Raw genomic sequence first — 7,990 nt, 5'->3', positions numbered from 1 at the left:
TGTTGCAGTGGGTGGAGGGAGGAACAAATTCCAAAATATTTTGTGTGGAATAAAACTATAGAAGGTTAAATGCAACGAGGAAGCTAAATGCAGTTCAGTCAGTATTACTGCCTACCTAATGAGGAGGAAACTGCATTAAGCAGGCAGCCTGTTTATAACAGGCAGATGGATTGTGACATAAATCCAAGACAGCTCATCTGCTCACAATGTAATCATTTTGTCCGAAACCATTCTTAAAGAAACATCCTGAACACGAATGAACATAAACAACATGAACTGGCAAAGAAGAGAACAGCTGTAACGCCAATGTCATGGATTCATAGATTCTAAGGCCAGAAGGGACCATTGTGTCCATCTAGTCTGACCTGGATAACACAGAACATAGAATTTCCCCCAAATAATTCAGTTTTCCCCCCTTTTATAAAATGGTCAGATAAACAGTCTATCCAAAATAACAACTACTGAATTACTGGGCAAGATGTAACACATTTCCCATGGAGGTTATCTTTCCTGCCATCTTCAGCCCTTGCACTCAGAAACTCTGTTAACGGTAGTCAATCTAGCGATCCTTACCCAAAGCTCATTGAAATCAATGATAGTCTTTCCATTGACTTTGTTGGGCTTTGGCTCAGGCCCTTGCAGAGATGGGGAGCCACTGAATCAACAGATGACATCACAGAAAGCTATCTAGTTGCAGCGTTACAGTTCATGATGGTATGTGAGTTGTGGCACTGTGTTCTCCTGAGATGAGGTCAGTATGAATTGGGGCAATACTGTGGTGCAAACATTCCAATGAAACATCAACACATTGCTTGACAAGTATATTGTAGGTCTTTTCAGTTCCATCAGACACTATCTCCTCCCTCCTGGCTGCTGAGAGGAAGGGAGTCAGGTCTCCTTTTCCCCCCACTTGGAATAATGGCAAGAGATGCTGGAGGCTCTGATCCATTTGCTCAGCATTCCCTGTGTTGCTTTGTGTGTCAGGTCGTGTGATAAACAGCTTGAGATCTGATCCACATCTGAGGCATGGGACAACATTGTCCTAATAGTTGCCTACATAGTGGGGACTCATTCTGCAGGTTCAGAAGGAGGAGGACGTGTTGTGCCTCCACAGCACCACCCTTGGTCTTGGACAGACTCTCCACAGACCCAGGGAACCCTGAGTGGGAAGGAGGGGGGGTTGAGAATAAAGAATGGGGAGGATTGGGAGTGGGTTTGGGTGGATTGTAGCCATAGCCATTCCCAGCCCCATCCCAAGCCTCATGGAAGATACTTTGAAAAATTAATACAGCTCAAGGTGTATTAACTTTTCTGTGGCAATGCCTCCTCCCTATGGAATATCCCGTGAAGAGGGGTGCAAGGGAGGCTCACAGAGTGGGAGTCCTTGGTGGTACACCTCCAGTGGAACTGGGGGTGGGGATGGTTAGTAAGGTGGCGGTACAGGGCCCTCATGTTGGTGACTCTGTGTGTGGCACTTCTAAGATTGGCTCAATGGTGAGGGAATGTGCCTAACTGGAAGAATTCCAGGCAGTTAACCTCAAGGTAAATGATAGTCTTGAGCACTAAAATTAACAATTTTTGCTAGTTCAAAATTTTGAGGAAATATACTAAGATCCTTTGAAATGGCAAAGAACTCTAAAATAGAATAACCCGTGATAGTCTCTTTATTGCCATGTAAAGAGAGTATATTTAAAGAACTTCCTCTCAGAAGTAACTCATCATGTACTTTTGGGCTTAAAGTGATTTTTAAGATATGACTTCTAAATCAGTAGCTGCTACTTCAAATATGCTGTTGTAATCATCTCTTTACACACATTCATAATATTGCAATATTGAGAATGCCTTTTTATTGCAATGAGTTACAGTCCTGTGGTCAATAAATTACTTCTCACTCACAGAATAAATCTGAATTAGCTCTCAAAGTTGACAAATTAATAAAGTCATATTTTATATTCTATATCACACATACAACTATAAATTTCATTCCACGCTATACTTTATTGGTTAGAAAATATAAAGCCCTCATAATCTATACTGTATATGGAACAGTCTATTTAATCCTGACAGCATAAACAAAAGAGTGACTGTGTTAGTAGAATTTTTTGAGGAGAACTCTAAGCTTTGTACCATCTCACGATTACATTTCTAAGAGATGTTTCAGATCTTGTAAGGCTTCAAATTAGCTCTGAACTTTGCTATAGCAAAGGTTTAAATGATATCTAATGTGTATGTTTCCAGACCCTTTTAAATGCATTTTAGCTCATGCTCAGAGCCAATTTACAGAAATGGGCTGTTAAAAATAAAGATGTGAAGAACTACAAATAATTATCTTTACCTTTATGTAACCATAGAATTGACACAGGTGAGACATTTTAGGATAATTAACCAGAGGTTGCTGAAAGATAAATGTGTAGCCATGGATCCACAAAGCTTTTTCATTTAGCCAAGATCAGTGACACCAGTTCTGTAAATGTTGTCTATTGCCTGATCTAATTATCCTGACGTCCACAGTGCTGGGGAAAAACGAACTCACTTATTCAGGCTCTTAGTAAGTCAGCCTGTCAGGTATCTTTGCTTTCCATATGGCATGTTAACTCCTTATAGGAAACAACACCTTCCGGCATGTATGACAGCAGACAGACAGACAGACATACACACATGTTTTCACCGACTTCCATGAAGTTACCTATAACCATACTTTGTGTTGGTGTAAAAGGGGCAAAATCAGGCCCATAATTTATGTTGTTATTTTTTAGCTTTCTGGGGGTCTCCGACTGAATTTGCCATGTTATTTTTGTAGGTAAAATCCCCAGCCCCAACTAACACAGGTTCTTACTAGAGTTAGTTTGGAATGTTTTTGACAAAATATTTAATTGAAACCATAAATTTTTATGGCAACATATTAGATTTGACGACATCTCCCCCATCCCATGTGAGTGCTCGAACCACCAGCCATAAAGCCTATCTGACTGTCTCTCTGTCTTTCCCTCTATCTCACGGAATATTTAATTATTTTTACAAAATGGTATAGCTCCAACAGGAGATTCTGAGAAAGCTGCATCCTAGAGTAGTCAAATAGTCTGGTGGTTTGGGCACTCCCCTGGGATGTGGGAGAAGTTAATCAAAACTGATGTTTTCATGAACCTAAGCTATTCTGAGGTGTGTCTGGTTTTTTCACAATTTTTTTGGCAGGGTCTCAGTTTCATCCCAATGTGAAATGGAACCAAATGGCAAAATTTTGATGTTTTTCATTAAATGAAATTTTATTTCTCTAGCCAGCCCTAGTTCTCACGTCATCACCAGAGGTTGTGGCCTGCCATAGCAGAAGAATCTACTTGAAGAGGCTGGTCCTTCAGGAAAGGACCAGAATGAGGTAAATTGGGTGTGGAGAACCTCACATTCCTTAATCCATATATGGACAAAGTAGTTGGGAAGAGAGGAAGTGACAAGTGCTTTCTGCTAAGAGATGGGTGAGGAGTGGGGTCTGGATGGAAGAGGAGAGATGCGGGGGGATGGGGTGATCATGAAGAGTTAATCTGTTGAGTACAGTGATGGTAGCTTTAAATTCCTTTCCTCCCACTCCAGATTGGACCTGGGGGAGTTGGGAAGGGATGATAGCTTGTCCAGGCAACATAATTCCTTTTGGATTTGGATCTATACAGTCTGTATCAAACTGTCATGGAACAGTCCATGTGTATGAAATATTTATGGATTGTAGCCCATTTTGTTCCAATATCTATCTTCAGTACTTATATGGCCCCCTTTGCGATAGTATGCAAGACTCTTTAATACCTTTATCCTCACAACACCCCTATGAAATAGGTAAGTGTTGTTATCCCTATTTAGACATGGAGAACTGAGGCACAGAGAGACTAAGTCACTTGCCCAAGGTCACACAGGCAGTCTGTGACAGAGCAGGAAATTTAACCCAGGTCTCCCAAGTCCAGTGGTGCTGGAACAATTCTTATACTGGGGGTGCTGAAGGCAGAAACTATGTACAGTAAAAGCTGTTTTTATCTGGCACGTCACCAGCCGGAAAGCTCTATAAACCAGCATTTCTGATCTTCATTGAAATTCCGGTTTATAGTCCGGTTGACGTGGGGCAGGCAGCGAGTTGGGGCATGGGAGGGGGTGTGGAGTGCAGGCTCTGGGAGGGAGTTTGGGTGAGGGAGGGGACTCGGGGCAGTGGGTTGGGGCGCAGGGTGTCAGATCCGGGGGTTGCTCACCTCGGGTGGCTACCCACAAGTGGCGACCTGTTCCGGCTGCTCCTAACCACTGCACCATCCTTCCTTTCAACAGCATCACATTAGCCACTCATCCATCCCTGATACTCTCAAATAGGACCCTCTGATCTCTCCTCTGTCTCCGCACATAATCCCCTAGTGATTCCCTCCCACGTCCTTGTCCCCCAAGTCCTCCCTTACCTAGTCTACACAGAATTACAGGATTCACACATCTAACAACCTCTCTTCTGGGCCCAACTGCCATCAAACTGAATCTCTCCTGATCTGAGACTTGCACAGTGCTGTACAAACAGCCCTTCTGACTCATGACATTACTGACTTAAAAAAAATAAAGCTTCACCACCTGTTACTAAAGTAGTGGATTTAATTACTGGCAGACAGCTTGAATTATACTGATGCCTGCTATAAAGGGAAGGGTTTTGTTCCTCACTGGGAGATTCTGCTGAGAGATCAGTGAGATCCCAAACTGAAAATAACTACAAGAACCAACCTTTTGTAAAGGAAATTCTCTCAGTTCTTATAAAATCCTCCTGTTGGGACTTCCACTTCCACCAGTCTCTGATGTAGTAAGTTTGTAGCTAGAGCTGGTTGAATTATTCATTGTGAATAATCTGTCCAATGAATTTAGCTCTATTTTATATTTCTGCAGCGGCCTTCGCTCTGGAGTCCAATACCCTTAGTCATACAGAACAGTACCAGTCACTGAAGTCAATGAAGCTACTTGTGGAGCAAGGTGCTTCCCAAAATGGGTAAGGGTATTAGAATCTGCTCCATAGCTCTTGGAAGCTGTTCACCAAGTAAATTCCAGCTTGTGGGGGGTGACATGATTTGTGGAATGTGTCCTCCAATCCTGTAGTACAGCCTACGTTGTTTGTTCCTAGATCTATACATTTACATTTTCAATACTAAAACACGTATTGTTTGCTTGAGCCCAGTTTATCAAGTGATCCAGATAATTCTGAATCAGCAACCTGTCCTCCTGATTATTTACCACTCCCCCAATTTTTGTGTCATCTGCAAACTTTATCAGTGACAATTTAATGTTTTTTCCTGTTGTATTATCATTAATTCAAATGTTAAATAGTGTAGGGCCAAGAGCCAATCCCTGGGGGCCCCACTAGAAACTCACTTGTTCAATGATGCTTCCCCATTTACAAATACATTTTGAGACCTATCAGTTAGTCAGCTTTTAATCCATTTAATGTGTGCCATGTTAATTTTATACCGTTCTAATTTTTTAATCAAAATGGCATGCAGTAACCCAGTCCAATAGATCACAGAAGTTTACGTACGCTACATCAACACTATTATCTTTATCAATCAAACTTGTAATCTCATCAAAGAAGATACCACTATAATCCTTTGCTCATTCATATCACTCCTAGAAATCTCTTTTGTAGCTTATTAGTAATTTTTTTAAAACTTGCATTTACAATTAAGAAATAAAACTGACAAGGCTGGAGGGCAGATGGGGACACTTTTACATGAGACAAAACCTCCTCTAATTGGGACTAACAAGATGGGTGCCAGTCATCATCTTGACACCATTCTCTATATGTAAGTCTCCTGCCATCCACACTTTGTCTGCTTTTTCCTTTGGTCACTTGGCTCTGAACCTGCAACTGAAAGCATGTGGCTGGACTAATGCATTGGTGCAAAGCCCCTTAAAATCAGGGTGGGCACCACCTGGGTGCAGAAATCTGCTCACACAATATGAGTTTCAGGATTGGTACCTGGAAATGCAAACTCTCCTTGGTTTGGACTAGATCTTCCGATATGCCTGCCTGTTTTTCATTTGGGGGCAGAGAAGCTATAAAGAGAAAATTATAGCAATGCCAGAGCAATTCACACAGTCTTTCATTATGTATGCAAGCTAGAAAAAAATATTAATGTATATTATAACTGAACTTGGGTTATTTGTGATTAATTTACAGTTAGTCACAAAAGTGAGTTTTTGAAATAAATTGCTGAGTTTAAAGTATTTGGGGGAGTGTTTCAGATTGCCTAAATGGACTAAATTTAGTGGACCAAATGTATTCCCTGGATAACACTACTGAGGTCAATGAAGTAACACCATGGCTGCATTTGTCCCACAACAGCTACTTGGTCGCACTTAAAAAATAATCATGAGGACAAACATCAAAATCCATCATCTTTCACAGGCCAGGAAAGGCACCCAAGTGTGAAACCCTCTTAATCAGGAAATCAAATTCCTGCAAGGAGGTAGAGCTCCAGAGTCTGAAATGACTCCTTTTTGTCAATATACTGCAGAGCACTAGCTTTGTTAGCTTGCAGCATCACACCTAGTAGCTAATGTGCATATTCAAACAAAGATCTTCAATACACTAGCATCAAATGGAGAAATTTCTGTTAAAGAGCTAGCTTAACTTAGTTCTGCTCGTTTATCACACATAAAAGCTAAGAAGATCAATTAAAATGTCTGTGGCTCCTCTTGAACAGATAATTGCACCATGTTAATGAAATATATGCACTGGTCTGGATGGAGTTGATATGTTTGGTGTGACATTAGTAACTGAACTATGGGTCTAACTGGAATGGAATTGTGAGCAGAACATTTTATGCTATGTTACTGCCCTACTTTAAGACATGCATTTATACATCAGCCCACATAGTGGCACAGTAGATTAAGAAATCGCTCTGCAGTTAAATGGCAACGGCTTCTTTCACGGATTTGAGATGGGTGGGTGTGATGTTCCCCTCTGGTGTTGTCTGGACTGGTGATCTGCTAGGTCACTCCAATCCTTGACTCTGGGAGCCAGCCTTACCCTGCTCTGCTGTGAGAACCCCCACTCCTGGGCTGTTCACTCACAGCCTCTGGCATGCAAGCTGCTCCCAGCTACTTGCAAGCGAATGACACTAGCCAATATCTCCAGTCCCAGACACAACCCTAGGAACCTCCGTCTTGCAGTGTCCAGTTATGCCCACTGGACACTGCAAGCTTATATGAGTTTGTCAATTTAACAAAGAAATTGATATGTACCAGGCTTGTTATCCCAAAGGGAGTCTCTGACACGCTTCAAACCAAACGCACTGCTTCAGGTAGACTAAACAAACAAATTTATTAACTACAAAGATAGATTTTAAGTGATATTAAGTGACAGGCAAAAAGTCAGAGTGGTTACCAAAATAAAATAAAAGATAAGCACGCAGTCTAAACTCTCAACCCTATTAGACTGGGCAACATCTAGATTAAGCAGTTTTTCTCACCCCACTGGATATTGCAATCCTTAACATACAGGCTTGTTCCTTAAAACTGGGCCAATTTCCTCTGTTGGAGTCTTGTCTTCTCAGTGTCTTAGTTGCTTGCAGCAAAGGTGAGGGCGGGTGAAGGGCCCAGTATGTGACCACTTTGTCTGTTTTATACCCTCAGTCCATGTGCTTGGGGAGCACAAGTCCAGGCATGTCTGGGGGGCATTGCTGAGTCTCTCCAAGCAAGGTTGAGCAATTCCCCTGGTGTGGTCTCATGCAGGTGAGTCATTGCATTGTAGCTCCCTTGCTGGACAATGGCTGTTGATGGGTTGTTTAACACCCCACCTGGGTGTTGGTTACTTTCCTTGCTGTTGCCTCTGGGGAGCTAATATCTGGCTGATTCCCCAACTTACAGCATGTTTTAGTGACCACCATACAACATAATTCTCACAACTTCATATGCATTAATGATACACATATATGGATAAAGAAATGACTTTCAGAAAATCATAACCTTTCCCCTGATAGCTTACAAG

Source organism: Emys orbicularis, chromosome 9 (genome assembly GCF_028017835.1).
Source record: "Emys orbicularis isolate rEmyOrb1 chromosome 9, rEmyOrb1.hap1, whole genome shotgun sequence".
NCBI classification, from domain to species: Eukaryota; Metazoa; Chordata; order Testudines; family Emydidae; genus Emys; species Emys orbicularis.
This window is presented reverse-complemented; position numbering follows the sequence as displayed.